Below are 24,821 nucleotides of genomic sequence, written 5' to 3' on the forward strand. Positions count from 1 at the left end.
ATCAAAACTAAAAAAATTCTACTGGCTCATTGGCCGTCGCTCCAACCTAAGCACGCAGAACAAAATTACGCTCTATAAGACCGTAATAAAACCTGTCTGCACCTACGGAATCCAACTATGGGGAACAGCAAGTAATTCCAACATTGAAATACTCCAACGCTTCCAATCGAAAACGCTAAGATCCCTAATAAATGCACCCTGGTATGTTACCAACGAAACAATCCACTGCGACCTCAAGATACCTACAGTCAAAGATGAAATATACAAGTCCAGAAGCAGATATAACGCAAGAGTCAACAACCACCACAATCCATTAGTCACCCAACTACTTGACACGACGGACCAGATCTGCAGACTAAAAAGAAAATACCCTTTAGATTAAATCCTTAGATCCTACTAGAACCAACAATATAAAACTATTATAAACCATGTCATTGTATAACGCCAAATGAAGTTACTAAAAATTCTCAACGAGAATTGATTGTAAATATTCTAATAAATAAAAAAAAAAGAACATTGTGACATAATTTTAGTACGAGACAGCATCGTTGTCTAGTCGTAAATTATCAATCGACATAGAACAGCCTATATTATGAACAGATAAACGTAGGAATTTATGCTAGACGATCTCTATCTGAATACATGGATATCGGTAATAAGGTAATCAAACAATCGAACAATATTCCAAATGTGTGCAAATGAAGGCAAAGTAAGTTCTGTAAAACTGTATAATCATAGCCTTATCTCATTACAGTACTCGTAAAGCTTCAAGGAGTTTCATATATCCATATTGAATATTTACAAAATATTCATAAAAATGTTCTACAATATGCGTTGTAAATACTTTCGTGCCTCATTCTACACGCTCCGCGTAAATTAATTTTGTTTATTCGATCGATTGTTGGTCAATAGACACTTAACATTATGTAGACATCAATCTCTTGCAAATTATATTCAACGACCTGTAATCGTTCAACGATTCAAAGATATATCGAAAAATAGATATCTGTACAATCAATCAACCACGTACACCGTACGTATAATTCTGTAAACACTGGAGATATTTGTAACATGTTTGAAGAAGGATATCGAATGGGAATACCTAAGCTACGAATATTTTATTATCGAAGGGCATAAGATAGGATTATCGACAGCGTAATTGTATAATGGATTATTTTTTAAGAGCGAAAAACAGATAACAGATCATTTAGAAATATCGAGAGATAGCTTATTTTGTTCACACCATGACTCAAGATTGAAAAGTTCGCGTTGAATAAGAAGTGAGCTAGCGTATTCCTCGATGACATAAAACAGCTTTAAATCACCCGCAAGTAAAAGAAAAAGGTAGTAATTAATTAATGAAGAAATTAAAAAGTAGAAATCCAAGGTGAGCACCTTGAGGAACACACGATCTAACGGTTATAATATTGAAATATGAGCCATAGAATTGTAGCGGCACTCGACAGCAAACCTCCCAACGGTTTCTGTCCCGTGGCTTGTGTAACATCAATTCGCATTAGAGACCAGGCCACACATCGCGGACAGGATGGTAGCCTGATGTCTACACATCCTTGGCGCGTAGCCTGATTAGTCTTAAGGACCCACCATGGGTCTTGGCATTTTTCATAGTTAAGATCCTTCAAACCAAACAAGTATCTTTTGTTTCAGGTTACCTATTACATTTATTGTTTACTACGGGTTAACACGGGAAAATTGGTTTTCCTCACGTTCGGTATCTTCCGTTAGCAACTTTCTCTCGAAGGCAGCTGAAACTCTTTCTGGTCCGCCAACCTTCTTATTATCCTATCGGAAGCGGTGTCTATTGCCCTTACTTTCCTAACCAAAATTGTCATAAATAAATCCGATGGTCCCGTGTCCTTAGACATACCCACCCCTAGCTTTCCTCAGGCACAGTATCGTCAATAAAACTTCACTTATTCTGTATCTTTAGAATAGTCAACATATCTTTACCGGTTTCTACCCTTAGACCAGTCGCGTACTTGATCAGTGTATATTCAATTGTAAATATTAAGTGCAAAAAATAAAGTTTAATGAAAAAAAAAGTTAATAGTCGTGTTACGGCTCAGCTATCTTGTTTTTTTAATATATAACCCTCAATTTTACTATCCTTCGGACAAGATGATTGCCAGATATCGAAACATTTTCATAGCATATTTGCAACTAGCCTAAGGATCCGCTATAAATCTTAGGATTTTTCTAGCTAAGGTTCTTCAAACGAACAAATAGCCTTTGTCTTAGCATTCCCTAAATTTATTACCTACTAGGGAAAGATACGGGAAATCTGGTTTTCCTCAGGTATGACGCTTCCCGCTAGCAACTTTCTCTCAAGGACGGTTAGCAATCTTCCTCAACCATCAACCCAAAGATTAACCAATTAACAGCAACGTCCATTTCCCTTACTTTCCTAACGAAGGCTTTCCCGACGAATACGATGATCTCGTATCTTTAGACATACCCCATCATAGTTTTCCTCTGTAGCATCATGGTAACGGAGAGTCAGTTGGTAGTCAGTAGTTGATAATTGATAGTTGACTAGACTTTCTCGACGCATCTTGAGCAATCATCGTCCGAACTTGTAACCGCGAAGTACGAACCGCTAAATGTAATCGCGAGCTCTCCGTAAAGTGTACATCGAGAGTATTGTTAATAAATATACTGTTAATTATACTCTAGTGTTTCTACAGCACCTATCACAACCTATCCACCTCAGAATTGAACAATTTGTGAGCTGCCAGATATAAAGTTGCTAATCCAAAGTAGAAAAATATCAGATTTGCCATACCCCTTTAGTTTGGATAGAAGAATGGAGTGACAAACAGTGACCGGATAGGTAATTATGGTGAAATGACAAATTAGGGCTAGTTAGTGGCCTGCGAGCACCTGAAATTGCTGGTACTCGAGCTTGGTGTCAGATTAGGTAATGATCGGTTCGATTTACAATTCGAGTCGCGACTTTCGATTCGGCGTCGGACACTCGATTTAGAATATAATCTTTCTACCATTTTGTACTTAAACTAACAGTTAATTATAATAATAAGATGAAGTAAACACGTTTATTACAAAGCAAATACGTTTATTAACTAAAACATTTTTCACATTTTTAACAAATGTCCTGCTAATCTTCTAAATTTTTGTTATCTGTTAAACACAGGTTTAAAGAAATTAAATATATAGGTACTTTTCAGGTTATATTGATAGCAATTTATTATGTTTTAACAACAGTTACATCTGTATAAATGGGTATACTTTTCATTCATCAGAAATGTTGAGAAATAAAAGAAATTGTGTAATAAAATAACTTTTGTTTTTGAAGATTTCGTAATAATGCATATTTGGTTATAATTAATAATATAATAACATCAAAGTATATTTCTTTAAAAATAGAGTATATTATATACTAAATAAATTCATAAAATAAGTCGAAAGCATTTGATTCATATTGCCTATATAAAAATGCGTAATAAAGTAGAATGTTGAAACCATGATAGTGTATTATACTATACTTAAGAACAAACTCAAAATTAAATATTTTCTAAAAATCTTCGCTCAAGGGACAGAAGAAATTAATGCGATAGCATGAAATACATAAATATATATTTCTTTTACATAACTGAAAATGCAGATTTTTCAATACACATGTAGTAACTTAAATTAGATGCTGCACATATATGATATGTTAAAAACTGTTAAAAAAGTTAAATTGTATCATATTTGCACGACGGAGAAAGATTGTAATTTGTAATTTGGTCGACAAATTATGGAGAACTATCAATTTAATTTATTTATATCAAAAAATTACCTTTTATACGTGAAATTCTCAGTCCTCTGCCATGTTATAACTATATAATTTTCTCTACAATCCGTGCTCATTGTCAGTAAATGAATTTGAAGTTATTTACTAATTTTCCTTTTTATATATACTTTACGGTAGTCATATTTATCTTACCTTAATCGAGTTCACTTTATTGACAAAAAAACATCTACAATCTTCGTCACCACTTTTACATCTCGGTCCCCTATCTGTGAAATTATTTCTAAAAAAACGGGTACTAAGAAAGAAGTCACGTTGTAGTAAGTAAAAAATAATCGGATGAATTTTGTGTATCTCTTACGTTTTGTAACAAGTGATCACTTTTGATTAGATAAAATTGTAGAATCGTTGACAATCACCTGCTGCAGCTAATCAGCTTTTCAGTCCCCTGGCTCGTATTGTATTCTAAATTTATCATCTTTGCTAAGTTTTATTTAATGTAACGTAAATATAACATTGGTATTCAACTTTCTGTTTAATATCAGAACTGTATAATAATTCGCTTGAGAAATTTTAACATTTAATTCCCTGATCTCAGTCCTCTGTCGTGCAATATGATAGGAGGCTAAGTATCCAGGAACCTGATTAAACTGTGTGTTGATTGTATTTATATTACATAGATACTTATAGAATGTCTTTAGGTGAAATTGTAATGTAGTCTCGAACGTTAGAAAATAAAGTCTACAATTTACTTATTTTAATTCATAACCCTTTGAGTGCTGAATACTCGCGGCCTATGCCGTCCGTACGGACGGCGCGCGTCTAGCGCTGACGATCGCTGTGGACGGAATACTTTTTCGTTAGACTGAACTCTGTTGATTGACTATTCAAAGCGCAAATCGTAATAAGTTATAGTAATTCTTTTGCACGAGATTAAATGATTCAAGAGCGTTATTTTTTAGTTATTTTTAATTATTTATTATAAACATTGAAATTTACAGTTAACTAGAATTTGGGTAATAAACTAGAAAACTAAATTTAGTAAATATAACACAAGTTAATAATTTAGTTGTGTGTGAAAAATTCAGTGCTTGAGGAAACTAAAAAAACCAGATGTAGAGTTTTCTTACAAGTGGTGACCACTTCAACAATAACGAGCCACTATTGGCATTTGTTTACTGCCGTAAGGAATGCATTTATATTTATTTCACACAAACGTAATAGTATTACTTCTGATTAGGTGTTCGGAAAAATTGAAAAACCCATACATGCGTCCTTAATCCATGCCGGGCACTTACAGAAAACGCATATATATGTCCTTAGTCCACACCGATAGCTTTCGCCAGATACCACATGCGCCCACAGCACTCAAAGGGATAATAAAGGAAGCAAGATTGACAAGCTAATGAGCTTGTTTACGTAAGGAATAAATATTAGTTTTAAAAATTCAATGATTCTTGTATCTAAGTTTAACTGGCAATTGTCAAGACTGCTAGCTAGTTCAGTTATGATTAATAAGAATTGATTGTTGTTAAAATTTAATTATTTCTGTCTTTATCTTCAAGTTTCGGTAACAATTATCAAGGGTGATTAGTTAATTCGTTTATAAACTAGATAATTACAAATTACTATTGATGTTGGATGTTCAAATTTTGTAAATAATCCTTGAGCTATCTAAAACTAATATTAAATTATCTTATTTGTTCAAGTAAAAATTTTTAAATATAATTGGTTATATGAGACTTTTGTTGAGATCTCAGTCCCCTGGGTACTTTCTCAGTTTCCTGCAGATGGTTTTTAAACGAATTCTGATAAAATTACTAATAGTTATTTACTCGTCTGACCGCGTTTGTAGCATGTCCTCCTCTATACCTGAAGCTTGTTACAATTCATAAATTAAATAAAGAGGTATGTGGAAAAATCACTGTTAAATAATTCTCAATTCTGTAGAATGATCATAATTTGTGTACGAAGTTTTTCTGATATAAAATATTTCAGGTTTCTGTACTACATTTTATCGCTATTTTCTACGAATAGGGACAAAAAAGAAACATTATATGAACTCGATCTGTTCAAAATTGGATTAACAAATTATAACAACACTATACAACATAAAAGAAGGCAATTTAATGACCTTAAATTTTATGTAGTATTAAATTCAATTCTCCACCAATATTAACCTTCCATCGGTAGGAATGGGTGCTTGAAGTGAAGTATCAATAGTAAATAATTTCATTAATCATTGATGAATTCCTCCTTTTACTATACAATGTATGCAGTACGCTATCGTTTCTTCTATTTATTTCATATACGTGTGCTCTCATCGTACGATTCCATCGCATACCAGCAAACGTAAGTAAAGATGTTTAAATATGTTTATTAATTTGTAGTCTATTAAAATGTTATGATGCGAATATGAAATAATGAATTGGTTCTCCGTTCGATACAGCGTGGAAAACAAATTAGCAGCGTATACCTTGATGTCGTGAATGAAAACTTGAATCTATATTCTGCACAATAAACAAATTCTTACAAACTTCTTTGAAAAACTGGATTTATATTTCTTACGTTACGAGTTTCTTGCTGATTTTTCTTCATTTCTTCATATTTAGTTCTCCGCGTGTTAATATTTATTTATAAAATATTTTTCTTTAAAGTTTCATACAGTTAAACATTAAACGTCCAATAGCATAGTACTTGGTGATCTCAGGCACAAAGAACCGATCCTTCTTGGCTTTTCCATCATTGAGGTCAACCTTCGCTAAACTACCGCTTTGAAACTTGGAACGAAACATCCGTCAGTTGCTTTATCGTATTTTTGTCGTAATTTTTTAACGAAACGTTTGTGTGCTTGTATTTATATTATATAACGTTAGTCTCATACTTTTAACCGTAGAACATGCCGTAGCATCGTTTGGTGAGAAAAAACTGATATATTATGTATGTATATATATTTATTATGATTCTTTAATTTACCAATAATCGACAAATTTTTAAACAATATTATTTTGAGACCGATTTATCGAGCATTTGGACGAATGTCGATTGGACAGTTCTGAAGAAATCGTATATTTTTAATCGACTCTTCGAATCGATAACTTTTTCACAAGTATCAACAACATTGAAATTTTACTGACATTTTAATGTATCGTTAATACTGTTAAGCTAAATTTAATTAAAAGTGTATCTATATAGTGTATCTATATTGATGAGACTAGTGTTATGTCTGAAAACTCGTTTATGATTTAATAACGTGGTGGAATATAGAAGGTATTACGAGTTTGCCTAAACTTAGGATTATGTCTGTTACTAAAATTTGTTTAATATTTGTTCCGAGAGAAATGTTATTTTTGTACAATAGGAAAAATTCTTTGGAATAAATTTTTAGAACAAAGTATTTATTTATTACCATGCTTTCCCGTAAATTTATCGTGTTACATTCTATTTTATCTTATTGATAATTTGACAATATTATCCATCAATGTCGTTATGTATCAATTAATACTCGACAACTTACCGATGGCCACTAATAATATTTTTGTCTGTAAGAAGGAAGAAAAAAAAAGATAAACATTTAAAGTTCCTCTGTTTCCTCTAAATAGTCATTAATTGTATTTCAGATGCATCATGCGTCATGAGAAGTAAAGAAATGTGTCTCGACTGAAGTGCAACCGTAAGGAAAAAGAAATAGCAAGTTTTCATTCATTGAATACGATGATTCAATGTTATAAACGGAGCGACGTGATTCGAATGGCACACGAACAGGTGAAAAGGTATTAATTTCCTTCAAATCGGATAATCGTTGGCTGTCCACGTTTCTCCAATACAATTCCGGCACGGCCCATTATAAATCGATCAATTACCTTGGTCGAGTCGTGCTCGACGAATTCTCCGGATGCCGTAGGAGGTTTCTCGAGTGTGCCAGAACTCGCGTCTGTCATCGGCTAGTTCACGAACATGGCCGATTGACGCGTGTGTGTGGCGAATAGTGCGCCAGACGAGCGGCGCCACGAGGAATCCCCGCATACACCTGAACCAAGCCCAGACCGAGCGACCGCTTGCGTAATAGCACGTCGAACGACGGTCGACGCAGTCTGTACTATTTCTGTGGCGTTCCGCTTACGTTCCACTCCACTCGACTCCACTCGGCCTCCAACCTCTAACTAACCGCACGACTCAAACAGACCATCGGTGACGAAACACGCCGCACTCTTGCTATAGTCCCTTTCGTCTGCTTCGTCAGTTTCTCGCGCCAGTTACGACTTCACCGAGGGCGTGTGATACCTAGTTCGAAATCTTATGTCTGGAAGGATTACAACGATGGTGGTCCGAATTGCCGAAGAGTCATAGTTCTCGAGATATTAACAAAAATATGTTGGTCTTACTACGTCGCTTTCTATGTGTATATGTACCGCGTATACGGATGTAGTCGACGCGATAGCCGCTTCGTTCGATGCTCGCCAGTCACTTTACACTGGCAATCAAATCATCTTTGCGTAACCGATCGCTTCACGAAGAATAATTCAAACCTAATCCAATACTATATACTGCAAATAGATCGTGGAGCGGCGAGCGAAGCAGCTATCGCGTCGCTTGCGTCTGTGTACGCACTCGTATATAGTATTAGTATATTTTTGTTAATATCTTGAAAGCTATGATTTTGCGGCAATACAGACCACCACCGTTGTAATCCTTCAGGCATAAGCTTCCGATTAAGGTATCTTACGCCCTCCTACGCATTGTACTTCCACGAACTTACTTGCCTTTCATTCTCTCACTTTTCTCCTGCTGTCTTTACAGTATAAGTTACCACTCCTGTTGAAAATGACTGTATCATGCACTCGCTCATCGATCGTTTTGAATTTTTGCGCCATCGATCACTGCGGTCGACAATGGATGAATGACACGTGACTCGGCGGAAGTGTCGCCATATTCCTTTCTTACTTTCTTCCTTTCTACTATATTTTATATATATATATTTTAGAGAGAAGATGGAATCGTTTTGTTTTATTAGATGTATAAGAAAACTATTTAAACGATTTAAAATTGAAACAACTTCTTTTATAATATATAAATATAATAAGCTGTATACGTGACAGTCTGTATAATAATCTCTGATTGGCTCTTTTAAGTAGGTACATATATGACGCGGAGATTTTTAAATATGTTGCGTTTATTGATACAAAATTAGCATTACTACCTCTAATCAAATATTAAATGTAGTCGTACAGATGCGAGTAAATTCTGAAAATATCTGTGATAGAATTTTCTATAAAAAAAAAATTAATACTAGTAAAAATAGCCATAGCGATTTCACCACTTCTCACCCATAAAAAACATTATAAGCTTTCTGGAGATCGTAAGAATCCATGTTTTAATGTTTAGTATACGTGACAGTCAATGGCAGGTAAATTTATGTCGAAATATATTCGTGCTTTGTAATAAGAAATTTATATTTTCTAGTTATCTAGATATGAAATTAATTAAAATATTAAAATATTTAAATGAAAAAAATAATCCGAACATTATCTGTTAAAAGTTGTAACTTTTATTTATTTCTTTTATTTATTGCAATAAAGTATTTTATGAAATAGGAATTTAATTTACTGCTATTTAATAATTACTTCGAAAATATAATTGCTATTAATTTAAAAATTTTGTCATAATAAATAACACGGTATCCAGATGGTTGTAAAATTATAACATATCATTTTTAACCGAATTATTTCCTTTTCTAACAAGAATTGTTTTATGCCGCATATGAAATCTGGATAAATTTGATTTTTGTTTTATTTTTATGACAAGTACGATTAAGAATTAATATAAGGAATTCTTTGTGATCTCCATGATTCAGCTATTAAGTAAAACAGAGAAATTTGGCAAGCCTAGTCCTTGCAATACATCTCCCGCATGTAGTTAATTAAATTTCTGGCTCGGTTTAAGATGTCTAAAATTATGTCTGGTCCATTTACTATATTTCACTGTCAATTGCAAAACATTGAAAATCCCTGTATTGTAGATGATATGACCAACACAAGTAAATTAATGCAGTCTGTTTTGTGTATAGATATTCACATAACTTGAATGTATATTATATGATGCAATATCAATACATTAATCTTATGTTATACAATTAAAATTTGATGACATATTGTAATACGTCATTGTATACGTGATATAATAGAATTTAATTCGTGTCACAAATCAATTTTTAAATTTAATGTACATCATTTTGGCTATTTACTGATATAAATAAAGCAATTTTACTCAAAATACAATGATTTTATTATTTGTATAATATCGTCTGCATCCGATTAGAACTCGCTCAATGTAACTAAAAGGAAAGGTCATGTTTTTCATAGATTGTGTACAAGAATTGAATTTGATGAAACTTACATGCAATATATTGTTTAAACTTTTTTGACAGATACAATATCGAAAATGATGCATTGAATAAAAAACAAATTATGTGAATAAGCTGGAATAAGTAATTAAATAATTGGAAATAATACAAAAAGTACTGATTATTCGGATCAAATTTTCAGTTCTCGCTTCAAACTTCAAAATCAATAAAATATATATCACAGTAAGTTTTAACAGAGATTGTAAATGGTACAGAAACTCAAAAGATTCAGAATGAAAATTTTTATTGACATGTTTGAGTTATTAATCACTAGTGAATTAATATCTGGTAAATTAATAAAAAACGACTGATCTTAAGAAAATATAAATTCAAACTATCATTTTTCCTTACAGTTTTAGTCCGTAAATATTATAAATGTAACTTGCAACTTAACTTACAATTAAATGTGTTTAATTCTCTTTGTCAATTATAGAGTCTAAGTCATTACTTGTTTTCTTACGCTTTAATTACCCCTTGTCTACTGTTGATCATAATTTAATTATTGCTAAGAATTATTGAAAATATGCTTGCATGTGGCATTTTATCGTACGCATTTATTGTATGTATTTTACTTGGGTATTTTCTACTTAGTATGCGTTACTTAAATGAAATTCTTTTTGTAAGATAAATTATGCAGCTTGTGCACAGAATAAGAATAGCCATGAAAAAGCAATCAGAACGATAAACTCGAGTGTTTCTAATTTAAATTTTAAAATATATTTTCTGGATACTAGCATTACAACTTTTTACAATAATTTTCAGGATTTTGGCATTTTGAACGTATGCCAATTAAATGGCGCCAAGACAAATTCTTACGTATACATAAATACTACTTGACCTCTTACATAACTAGGCACATAACAAATGTCTCTGTCAGGCAATTTGATAGCATTTTCTTGGCGCATTTTAAATGGACCTTGATGATGAATTCATGGAAAATTGAAAATTGTTAACAATCTATTTGGATCGATAAAATATAATAAAAGTATCCAGTTAAAGAATCAATGACCTCAGTTTCACTTTAAATTGCGAAATAGATTTATTCGGTTATTAATTAGATGTCATTCTCTAAAGTTTTAAATTATTTAAATTGTATTGTATTAAAAAGTAAACGCAGTAAATAAGTAAGCCTACGATAAATAGAGAAATAAATAATTCATGAATTCATCAGAATTTTTTAGACAATAGTACGAAAGAGAAAGGAAAACCTGCGAGAGTTATAATTCAAGATTAAGTACGTATGTGTACAGTAGCTACTAAAAGTATTCCTGCATACCCTTATTTTCCAGGGAAGTATTTTTTAGCCGATCATATATTTCATTTTCATAATCTGAAATTTTTATAGTTATATGAAAGTACTACTACATGATATGAAATTTAATACACTTAAATGTTTAATTTAACTCTGTTTAATTAGTATATAAACGCTATAATACAAATAATGGAACTACCTTCTGTAACAACTCTATGTATTGTATATGTTACGCTAGGATACGTTAGGATACGTTTAAGTATTTCATAAGTCTACGAGTAGGTTATCCTTCCTCTTTTTATAATATTTTTGCTTGTTAATCATGTATGAGTTATAGCTATAAGTTTGCAATATGTTTCGTTTACACTGTTGTGTACATAATGTACAGGTTATAAAGATAATCCTGCAGCTGGTCACCAAACAGTTACTATTATCTTTTTAAATTAAACGGTATTATTTCGATTATCTTCGATTATTACATAATATATATGTATCAGCTCCCAATCAGTATCTAATCTGTCAGTAATTAATGTACCTAAAGAATTAATGGTACATTCAGAATATAATAAATTCAGTTATTCGTATACATACGTCAATCCTATGTTTATTATTTTTTATTTCCAACGTTTTATCGAACAAAAAAAAAACTGCTCCATTGTTATTTCGTATCTTTCTTATAATTTTGTATTGATGCGTGTAAACATTGTTTAGCATTACCCTGCAACCTGATGTTAACATTAATCTATTATTACTAGTGTTTGTATTATAATACTATTGCTAATATATTTATAGTTATATTAATAGTATTGTTTCAATTATAATCTTTTATACTATGTAATTAAATACTAATGATATCTGAATTATATAACACTGAAATTAAGCATTATTTAATAAAATATTTGAAAAATGATTTTTTACATGTTATATCATCTTTTATTATGTGATGTTGCGTGGAAATAATTATATGTTACGCCTAGTCTATACTAGCAGACAATTGTACGAAAACATGTGTCAATCCGTAAATGTTCTCTACGGAAAATGTGTCACATATATCTTCTTACATGTGTACCTATTGCACGTTGCCTAGTGGCATCGACTGTCTGCGGACAATACATGTAAACTATCTACAGATAAATGTCTGTCAGCGTGGACTACTATTTAATTTATTTGAATAAGCAAGTTTAAGATTATTCTTTGGATTATATCATTATTTAGTCAGAAATTGAAATAATTTTTTATTTCATTTGATATTCTGTACATGAATAAATGTTTCCTCGAAAAATATCTCAACCAATTTCTAATGCTGCCGTATCAATCGTCATTTACGTCTTCATAGTGTTTCACGTGAGCAAGATGCGACATGTATTATTCGAAATAATTCAAATTAAGGTAAGTTTGAGAATACTGTTACGTTACGAAATAATTTGAAAAAATATTGTTTATATTTCAAATATACGTAAAATATCTAAGATTCAAACTAATACTAAAATTATGACGTAAAATAATATTACTTTTCCTATGTTATCCTTAAAGTAAAGTAGTCAAATAATTGAAATGAGTCACTGTTTCAAACTATTGTTCTCTATCTGTATTTGTAATAAAATTTATTCCAATCTGTTGTATGATGTAGCAAATGGTAATTATTTACTTAGAATAGAATTTTGTCAATTTTGGTGAGTTTAAAGTGTGCTATCAAGGTCAACATATCGAATAATATTTCTCTATACCCATAGCTTTCGAGATATACGTAAAAGTACTTTTGTTACTATATATCGTATTCTAGTATTTGTAAGAGGTATGAATTATCTTGAGCTTGCGTCAGATGCAGAATAAATTTGATTTACACTATCAATCTGACCATCAAACCTTACACAAATCACCTTTAATTTGTGTAAAATTAGATAACAGTGAATCATAGGATGAATTTTACAACCCAAACGTTCAGTTACACACTCAGAATATTGCAAAAAGTGTGTAACAAGACACAATAGCAAATATTTCTCCTTACGAAATTTGCATTTGTCGTTATGCTGCCTACATAAGAAAGTTGATATATCGGTGCCATATAATGGCATTTTACGATATGATGCCAGAAATATTTCCAACTTCTGACTCGAACCAAACGCAATAATGTACAGGATACGGCTGAGTAATACGTACAAGCGAGAAGGAGGTGCTTGTTTAAAAATTAAAAAGAAGATTGAAAAAATAAAAAGAAAATATGGAATATAATTTTTTCGTCCGCGGCTTAGTTTTCTGGGAAGTCGACTTTCGAAATTTGTTTTCTATATGTGAATTTGACTAGTTACCGACTAGGCACGAGTGAATAGTCAGAAGCAGGTTATTCTACGTGCGAAAATAACTGAAAAATGTGGAATAAAATTATGATAAATCTTCAAATTTATTTTTCTCGAAAACAAAGCGACATATGAAAAAATGTTATTTTACATTTTTGACTTATGTTCAAGAATACCTGATAAATTTTCAAATTCTATTTTCTCGAAAACTAATAAGTAACTTACATCATCTTCTTGTTTTCTCGTAAGGAATCACTTTGTGCCTGTTTGTTTGTTTTGTTCGGCCGCATTTCATATAAGAAAGTTTAAAGTGAAATTATATTTTTCTTTATTACCGAACCCAGATCTAATCTAAACCTACATTGCTTTGTATTAAATAACGTTACGAAGTATTAAAGTAAAAAAAGTATTAAAAATATGTTCGTGCGTAACTCGAGAATTAAAATCGAGCGATGATTACATGCATAGAGAAAAATTATTCAATACATATACTGTTATTGACAATATATTCCAAAGTCAGTAATATTGGTGAGATGTTCGGTATTCCAAATAATTATCCAACTTTCACCTTTTTAACGTGGTTGGTAACACTGTATGATATTAAAATATCAAATACAGACTTGTCAATTACAGATAAACGGAGCCACACGCGATACCGTAATACAGGTGAAAAATATCAGAAAAGTTTCGAAGAAAGTTATCTCGTGGATTGGAGGCGCGTAATACGGCACGCTTCTATCACGTCGCTAATGAGCATTTATGTAGATTCAGAGTCTCGTGGGATTCGGGAGATCCTTGCGCTGGCGTGTAATATAAGGATGAATAAATAACTGTCGAGTGCAGTTGGGTTTTCGAAGCGAAACGCGTGGGCACGCTTCTCCGCCTTCTTGACAACGCTCACGCGTGCATGCCTCGCTACGAGCGAAAGTCTTGTGTAAGAGAATTCACGGTGAAGTCGCGGTTACGACTTCCATGACAATTTCTTCACGCCTGACCACAGCCTTTTGACATTTTCAAATCTGATTCGTTGCATGCACGAGCCTTACCTCTTAGACTTTCGTTAAAGTTACGTAAAAACGCTAACAAAGTCACGTCTATGAATTCTTTCCGTGCTTGGAACATTAAGTGTGAGTGATCACTTTAAAATCTAGAGTGCTCCTTGTTCCTCAAAAAGTGTACTTAGAATGACAATTAATGATTGTTATTATCATAAATGATAATTATTATATATAAATCATAATTACGCTGTTATCATTGCATTGCAATCATTGTTTTAAATTTAAATTATATCAAGCATTTTTAACATACTGAAAATAGTAAACAAAATAATACCATTAAATTTTTTGCTCATCATTTAGTAAGAATTATATATTAGTATTATAAATAATACTATTATTTTTGTTTATCTTACATAGACATTTACTTGCTCTAACCAACTTGAGTGCATATTTCACACTCTTTCTCTTTTTCCTCCTTTCTATTTCATTTTCTTGTTTTCTCCCTACTTTGACGCACAGCTCTCAAGTACAGTATTTGACAAAAGCAATTCTTACAAAAAAGAGAAGATATGTTAATAATTTTTTAAAGAACTTGTGACACAATTAACGTGGAACACTAAGAGAAAAAAACTGAAAGATTGTTTCTACTGTTAAAATAAAAGCACCATTATAGTTAGATTATAATTAAAGTTACACTATTTTTAGTTCTTGAACAATAGTTTAACACGAATGTAAATTATTTACGTGATGTGGATGAAAGATTTTATTTTATTACGTAATCGAGTAATTTTGAAACGTTTTTAGAACAAACATCGTCAGTGGTTGCAAACTTCTGTTCGATTAAAAGAACAATGCGATACTAGCAGAGTTGGTCAAATGACAAAAATATTTTTACAGTTTTTTTTTATTGAAACATTTTATTAACACACCTCAAGTATCTCCTTTGCTGAAACGTTCTACTGACTACATTACATAATGCGATTTACTATATCCTAATTGTCATTTACTTTATGAATATCGTCTCATAACAATAAAACGATCTTATTCTGCAATATGCTAAGCAATAAATCTATTTAGTAATTAATGAGACGTTTTCCTTGAAAGTGGTGTAAGTCCATGACCCTTTGTTTCGAGATATCGAAGCGTTTGCGTTGCCATCGATTGAAAAATTCTGATAAGATTTATTTGTTTAAATATGTTTAAGTAGATATAAATTCATTATACAAATAGTTTTTTTTTTTTTGAGAATTAACTAGAGCAATATCTTTCTTCAGGGTCAGGAATGTACTTGTACTATTTTCAAGATTATAAATTGTACAATTTGTTTTTCATTATTGGTGCCTCGACTGTTTGGACAGACTACAGGAAATGGAATTTCACCACTTTCAAAATAAACGATCCATTTAATCGGTACATTTACAACGTAAATTTAAGTAGAATAACATTCTACGCGTGAAAGAAAAATGACAAAATTAATATTCATTTTTGATAAAATTCAAATTACTGTTAACATGCTGATGATTAAAACAACTACTCACAAAAAAATACAACTTACTAAATATAGTTTTATTTAGAATTATTTGAGAATATTTAGATAATTTGTTATTAGATATCTATAATAAATTTGAAATATTTTTGTTAAGTGTTATAACCAGGAAACATTACTGTTACTTTATAAGAGTTAATACTTTTAATTAAGAAAATTTTGATTACAAATAACCATTATCAGTGACGGAATTCTAATTCTGGTTATCAGTAACCAATATAAATGATCGAAATTTTTTTGATTATCAGTAACCTTTATCGACGACCCGAATTTTATTTTGATTGCCGATACGATTATCGACGACAAAAATATTTTCTGCCTACATTCGACTATTGTCTCTTCTTATTAACGTTACTGGCGATTAATACATATTCACTGACAATATAAAGAATAAATTACAAAACTTATAAATATCTTATTAATCAACAAGAAGAAACAGCATGAAAATACATGAAACAAAGTGTAGGATAAAAGATATTATAATACGATATTTTTGTTAACATTTGTATTAATATACTAATTATCAGTAATGTTAATAACAATAGACACTGATCGAAAGTGACCAGAAAAATTTTTTCGCGTCGATGTCAGTTAATGGTAAACAGAATAAGATTCGGCCCATCGGTAGTGGTTATTGGTACCCAAAAAAATTGATAACGGTTACCAGTAGTCAAAAAAATTTGAATCTTTGATAACGATTATTCGTGTTGAAAATAATAAAAAATTAACATTTTTTAATTATTTCATTTGTTCAGAACTTTCTCTGATACTTATTGATAATCGGCAGCTTCCATTTAAGTAAAAATGAAATTTTAGTCATTGACTTTTTTCCAAAAAATGTTTAAGATAACTGTTATTTTGAATTTCTGGTTATAACACGAACCTCGGAGAATGCCATTATGCTATTTTATGCCACGATCAAGAACAATCGCTATATTCAAGAAATAGAATTTTAGCGCTTCGCTCATCTATGTGCCAACACTCAGATACTGTCATAAAACGCGGAGTTTCCATACGACGACCAACCTAACGGCTCCCGCGTGAGATGGCGCATTCTCTGAAATATTTCACAGGGGTTGTCCACACGATCACTTCAGCGTACATTCTATTCTACTTCCAAGAACACAATACGCTGGAAGCGTAACGAAAGCGAGGACACGAAATCTTCTCTTTCAGGTATTTAACCTTTTCATTCCTAATGCCGACTATAATCGATATCCATGCGAGGATCTGCGGATACAAATATCGACTATAGTTAGCACCCATGTAATAAGCCTATTAGAGCTGTCCAAAGTCGACGCTCGGTAATTGGTATCAATTGCGTGGCGGCTATAATAACCGTGTTGATACTGCTCTTGATAATCAATGAAACAGTTGATACGCAGTTATTTTAAGCAACGATGAACTGGTTTTCATAAAAATTGTTTAAATATTGCCGTTTAAGCTAGAGACGGTAACCTCTTTACGTGTTTAGAAGAAACTTTCATATCTGATCTGTATCGTACAAACTAGATAGTCTGCAGATCAAAACATTTTCCCGAATGTTTTATTATAAAGGAGGAAGAATGACCATTTTTCGACTTCCTTGCTAATGAAAAATTCCTGCACGATTAACCCGTGGACAGTTTATCTCGGAAGAAAAGGAACTTTTCTTTAAAACAATATACTCATAATTTCTACATAAAAGATATAAACTCATTTAATGGGTATAAAGAGTCTGAGCAACGATTGAAAATAGTGAAAGAATAATATATAGTGATTAATAATTTAATATTTAAATTTTGAAGCATGGAAACATCACATTCTTGGTATTGATAACGAGATTCTCGATTCATCGTTTTTCGCACACACGACACACCTTCGTGATCTATCTTTTCCTGTAGCTTCATAAAGTGAAGGAAAATGTCTTCCGTTGAGTCTTGATGAGTGATTATCTTCAGGTGTAATAGAATGACGTCTTGTTTCTTTCTGATATTTCTTTAAAATTTGATCTATTAATTTCAGTTGAAATTTTACAATTGATATGGTTTTGTTGGTTTTCAATTTGTACAGGCAATATGAATTCCATTAGCACATATCAATAATATGGAACAAGTATTTTTTGTACCATTCTGTTGTTTATATATTTATAATACTGAATTTATAATGCTGATGATCATGTAGGTCCTGTCTACAGCACCCATCAATTTATTATAATCATGTATACAAGATAGTTTGGTATATCCACAAATATCTCTGTATGTATTGTTGAAATTATGAAAACCTCTTTTTTATCGTATATTTTATGACTAACGTATTTGCACACGTACGAAAACACGCTGCTCTTTTTTTGTTATTTTTCGTTCACTTTTGGCATTCCCTTTTCCCTCTTTTTTACGATGCCACACGCATTTGTAGAATTTTTATGTAATATATCAAATAATGCAAGGTTCGTGTACCAATTGTCCACGTAAAGGGTGTGGTCCTCTACCTAAATGTGGTTCTAGGAGAGACATTATACTTCCTGATTTATCACAGTCTTTACGTTCGGGCTCCATAGTAGTACCAGCTTCCGTATAAATAATAAAGTCTTGAATGTAATCCGCACTCGAAGTCACAAAGAACAAACAATTTTATCGTATCGTATGTGGGTATCGAATATATCCGGCGTTAAGAGCAAAAAGGTTAAGAACGTCTCTCAAGGGACTACAGATGTTACTAGGATTTATACGAAATGCGATGAGAAAGTTGAAAAGAACGAGTGCAAGGATGAAAAAGTGACAGTGGCCAAGTTTACGCATGCGTTACTTTTAATTTTCATCTTCTTCAAATTCCGATCCAGCTACAGAATAATCATTCATTGTATTGACATAATAATCTTCAGAAATTCTGCTGAAAAATCAATTGAAATTTGAAATCGAGCAAATCTGAAGCACCACAGGATTGTTGTTACGTAAAAATAATAGCCAACGACGATCTTGCGATACTTTGCATGTGGTCGATTCCAAATTTCAGCTGATTTACCAGCAGAATTTCTAAGGAATTACTTCGTGCATGGATGAGCATGCGAAGAACATGATTAATAAATGATTAATAAAATTGATCGCTGCCACTTTTTCATCTTTGCACTTATTTTTTTCAACTTTTCCACCACATCTGGGATAAACGTTAATAACATTTTCTGTTCATTGTAAGATGCTCTTAAATATTTTGCGAGAATTTTTCGCTCTCAAGAAGCTCAAAAAGTGGTGGTTTTTTAACATCCGTCTTTGTTGAAAAATTGTGTTTGCTCTTTTCGCCAGTGACTGGCGGTCGCGCCCTCATAAAACCCAGCTGTGAGCCTTCTCGCATACTTCTTACGTGCAATTCGTTTTGTACTCGCTATGCGTTGTATTACATATATTATGCTTTAGTTGGAAAATTTTTCTTTACACTTTTTAGTATGATTATAAGCTATAATTCGATAAGTAATAAACACACTGCTGATTTTCACGCATTTATAGGAAATTTGAACATGGAAAATTGCATAGAACGCACGTAACATAAAATAAAATATATAAATTATCCAAAGTAAAGCGCTTTCTATAACATTTGGTAGGCAAAGCATGTTTTTCTACCTTTTTACCTATGTTCCCGAAGGTATAAATTCGCATAAAAATCCTCAGTCTAGCAATGTGTTAAATTACCGCGCATTCCTTTCAAATATTTCATTGCATACCTATTAGTCTGTAGTTGAAGAAGAACCTCCTGGTTGGACCAAGTCGTTCAGGGCTATTTCTGGCTTCTGTCAACAGTATATATATACAGCTGGTCGACAACGAGTGGGATGGAGTAATGAAAGAGCAGCTAAAAAGGGAAAGAGAGACTGGAATCTCGAGGTAGCTTGTTGTTCAAGAGCGCGGAGTACGACTCTTGTTCGATGATTTAAGAATCAACTTGGCCCCTCCTCGACCCCGATCTCCATGGAATCTCCGGTTTCTGACCTTACCTCCAACTTCAGAAAAGAAGAGGAAATTCAATCCGTGCAAGATCTTCCTCAAGTTCTTTTGATGCTATGTAATGTTCGTCTCAGCTTCGTGTTAACATCTCGAGATTGCATCTAATGCTAAACCTTTGTCATATGCTGGTTACGTTCGTGTTAACTGGTAAATTATTTACAATTGATGTACACGCTGTGTTTAACAATATTCCAAGGATTATCGTTTACCATATTATTTCTCTATAAATTGTGGTCGCATAACGTATAAGTAAAAGTAAGACAAAATTATTAATGTTATAAAATTTTAGGTCAACGATTAATGCTGTTGGTTTAAAACACTTAATGATTAGATAGAAAGAAGGAAATGTCCATAAAACTACCACATATACTTTTGATAAAATTTTATAATTATTCCATGATAATGACATGTTTGTGTACGACGCCACTTTGGGAAAACCAGCAAAGAAACATATGCTTTGGTTATAATAAAAAAGGTAACATTTATTTAAGAAAAACGTAATTCAATAAAATAATATAAAACAAATATGTTGTGAGTCTATTATTTCCTTATAAAATAAAAGAAACTTTTCACACACTTTTCAGATAAATAAAATCAAAGTTACCAATAATTTATTCGCTTTTTCTAAATTTGTATATATTATTATATATATTTATATTATAAATTAAAAATTTTGGCAAAAGCAGGTACACGCTTTTAGTAATTCTAAAAGAAACAAATCTGAAGTCAGTCATTTTGACAGACTTGGTAGTTTTAACATTAGAAGGAAATTTTTGTCTTATTTTCAACAGTAAATTATGCCACAATTTACGTGGATTTTCTATACTATTTAAATATTATACATATATACCTATAATTTAATGTTTAATATTAATTAAATCTCATGTTTAAGTGTATATCGTTATAAATAAGTTATAAGAGTAAAATACTCGCAACTTTATGACAGGGAAGGTTCCGAGTCAGATGTTGTAACAGTTTTCATAAAATTGATTATCATCTTTGTATATATTCCATCTGTCTGTAAACAGTTCTCCTATACTATTGGGTTGGCAACTAAGTGATTGCGGATTTTGTCAATACCATCTTGCCTATTTTGTCAATAGGTGGTAATGACAAAATCCGCAATCACTTAGTTATCAACCCAATATTATTGCCAAAAAGAAGTCGATTTTATAATTTATAAATATTATAAAATGTTATATAAAATGTTGTATAAAAATATTACATGTATACCTGATATCTTTCTGTATAAACTGATTTTGCTTAAAAATTGTTTGTTATCAGATTATTCCACATTAGGGTGGTCTTTATTCTCCAATCACCGATATTTCCTGGTCTCACTTTCATAAATTGTGATAGCTGGTGAGAAAAGGATTTAAAGTGATTGGTCAATTGGTTTTGAGCATAATCGTGTTCTGCTATTTTCGAAATATGAAAAAACAAGAGCACAATGTTTCAGATTAATACTATAATAGTAATATCTATGTATTACTTCCAAAAGTATATAAAAATCTCTGACTTTTATTTAATATTAAAGGCTTAGTACTATCACACGAGTTAGATTCCACAGATGCAATATCTAGTCCAGAGTTGAGCAAAAAGTAATCCAATTGATAATTACAGCTATCGTGAAATCATGTTCGTGATCAATGATTACGATTACCAAGTAATCAGGTAATCTTGATTATCATTAGATGTGATCAATGAGCATAATTAATTAATGAAAACATATATTAATTAACACAATAGTCATGAATTACGAAATGATTACGTCTATGATTATGACTAACTCAGAAATTTTACATTATGGTAATTATAATGATACTGTGCACTTTTTAGAAAATCTGCATCTACTGAATAATTCAACGAAAGAATACATAATTTACATAGTAAATAAGTATTGAATTACGATTCTGGTGAATAGGAGTACAGTTCGCTTTAAATATGCCTCTCGTTTCTATACCATCGTTGTATAAGAATAATTTTCCCACGGATGCTGCCGATGGCAACGACGTCTTATATAAAAGAAAATTTCTTATCAATGAATACCGATCCAGAAGGTTTAAATCTCGTCGTTCTTCACATAAGAAATATTCGCAAGAAACTTCCAACTTTGCCTTAGATGCAAGTATAGCAAAAAGAAAAGAAAAAAAAAATCGAAGAAATTATCGGACAAAGCGTATTTGCTGTTTTGGAGATTAAGTTTAATGAGTTTAAGTCACGAATATGAGAAACCTGCTGTTGCAGTTTTCTCAATTTTTTGCACAGAAAAGTTTAATCGTTTCTATTTATTCGCTTCTGCAAATGCCTTACAATAAATCCATTCAAGATCTATTATTGCGTTAAGTTTTGCATGTTGAGGAAAAAAGACACGAAAAAGTACGTATTATCTGTAATATATCTGCCATAATCATAGAACAAGGTCTCGTACACTTTGAATGTTCCTCTACATATCCGAGATGTTGATTGTTTAATTTTGTTTGATTTTTCATGTTTAAAGCTCTGTAAAGTTCATTACTTTTTCCTGTCGCTGTAGCAATTTATTGTAACGAGTCGTACAAACTGTTCCACTTAGTTTGCCCAGGTCCATTCAAAGCGTGACCCGATATTCCGAATGATTTCTGCAGTATTTGTTCGTACCGTCATTTTCCACAAATAATAACGTTTCGCTATAATTCTACCATGTACGGCTGTTAATTGTATCGATTCTCGTAAACTTCCGTTTCCATCGACTATAACACACAAATTCGATGTATGTGGACAGTAACATAAATGCAATAAGATGATATCCGACATTGGTGTGTAAATACAACTGTCGCTAGCAAGATCCGCCCCATTAAATGTCCGTCTGCAATCATTCATACGCTTCTCTTTTATTCCAAAGATTTGAAAGGCTTTAGCAAAATTGCTTGCACTATCCGTAGTGGCAGCAACAATTTTTTCTTCAGGAATATTATACTCTCTCTCTCTCTCTCTCTCTCTCTCTCTCTCTCTCTCTCTCTCTCTCTCTCTCTCTCTCTCTCTCTCTCTCTCTCTCTATGTATATACATGTAATAACATAAGTCCTTAGGATGAATCAGACAATCGATTCTGGAAAATTGAGTTTATTTTAGGAATAATTAAATTAAATACAATAACAGTTAATAACAAATTTACTACAAATTTTACCTGGAAAATCTAGAATCGATTTTCTAAGTCTTAAATTACCGTTTTTCTCTCGTGATCTATTTTATTTAGCAAATGACTGTCGGTAAAATAAAGCAAAAGTAAAAAATGTCTATAGAATTTACGTATATATATATAACTATACATAAACAGACACACTAATACATTGTATACATAAACAAACTGCTCCAAGAAATGTATATATATACATATATATTCTTTTTCTCTTTTTAGATTATGACCTATCCAATGTGCGGTCATCCCAAAGAAATTTCTCTTTTCCCTTGGCCATATATCAATGTCTGCGCATGAAAATTGCACGTTTCGTATATCATTCTCTATCTTTTTTTTCATTATTTATGTTTCCAATTTCAAGTGGCCAACTAAGGGGACGAAGATTTAAAATATGCGATCTACATGATATGTTTAAATTATCGGATATGGTGAAAAAGAAGGGATCTTTTACGCATCCTAAAGGAATAGGGAATGGACAAAGTCTAATATTTTACAATGTTACTTTTAAATTGTTCTTGCGTCACAGTATTAGAAAGCTTCCTTTGAGATAGTGAAGCCCTTATTTCTGAGCTTTCTCGTTCTATAAAAGTTTTATGCTTTTTGTATTATTACTATATTTCTTCCCCATGTTTCCGTTTAAAATGCGTAAGAAAATTAGACGATGAATTCTCAAAACCATTTATTGAAACATTTAAAAATTACACATAAATCAACGATTTTACCACAATTCGTTTCACTTTTCTCTGACAAATATTAAAAACATTTACCTTCCATGATTGTTGGAAGTCTCATTTCTCATGTTCTTGGAAGTTTGACGAAGATACGTTATTTGATTATGAATGTGTCGAATTGACAAATTCGTGACATTATTGCCCATAGCACTCTACCATTGTTATGTCAGAAATATATTAGGAAACGCACAAAAAGCGCTAATTAATAAGATGAATTATACTGACTAAATAAATCACACTCCATTCTGTGTACTATTTCAGTGTGAGTACTACTCCAACCGGTAAACTGGTATGTAATAGAAGAAAAATCACGACTGTATGTTTCTTTTTTTGTTTTAATTGAAAATATCAACGATAATATTTACGTCCGTTTACTCGCTTAACAATAGGTGATACTAAGAAGCGATAATAAATAAGGATAGCGTTAATGTTAGTGAAAAGCAAATTAATCATTCATTCAGCGATTACAAATTACGGATTAACGATTACAAGATTAATCAACATCACTGACTTATTCAAGGACGATTGATTGATTAATAGTTATGATTACCATGATTACTTTTAATAATTGACCTTAATAATTTCAATCGATTATTATCAATTAGAAAAGTAATCACAAAATAATCAATTGCTAGCTTTAGTGTATAGATGGGGATCGCCACTCT

General features: G+C 31.8%; 2 long non-coding RNA genes across 2 annotated transcripts; both read left to right on the top strand.

Annotated features, from left to right (window-relative positions):
- Positions 1-1,752: 1,752 nt before the first annotated feature.
- On the top strand, positions 1,753-12,337 carry LOC126922432 (uncharacterized). The gene is made up of 4 exons (XR_007712750.1): positions 1,753-3,324; positions 5,514-5,680; positions 5,771-6,124; positions 7,393-12,337. It is a non-coding gene; the product is annotated as an uncharacterized LOC126922432 (long non-coding RNA).
- A 2,589-nt stretch (positions 12,338-14,926) lies between these two features.
- Positions 14,927-20,770, top strand: LOC126922451 (uncharacterized). Its single transcript, XR_007712772.1, has 2 exons — positions 14,927-17,444; positions 20,042-20,770. It is a non-coding gene; the product is annotated as an uncharacterized LOC126922451 (long non-coding RNA).
- The last annotated feature ends 4,051 nt before the right edge of the window (positions 20,771-24,821 follow it).

The sequence above is a fragment of the Bombus affinis genome, chromosome 12 (assembly GCF_024516045.1).
Source record: "Bombus affinis isolate iyBomAffi1 chromosome 12, iyBomAffi1.2, whole genome shotgun sequence".
Taxonomy (NCBI): domain Eukaryota; kingdom Metazoa; phylum Arthropoda; class Insecta; order Hymenoptera; family Apidae; genus Bombus; species Bombus affinis.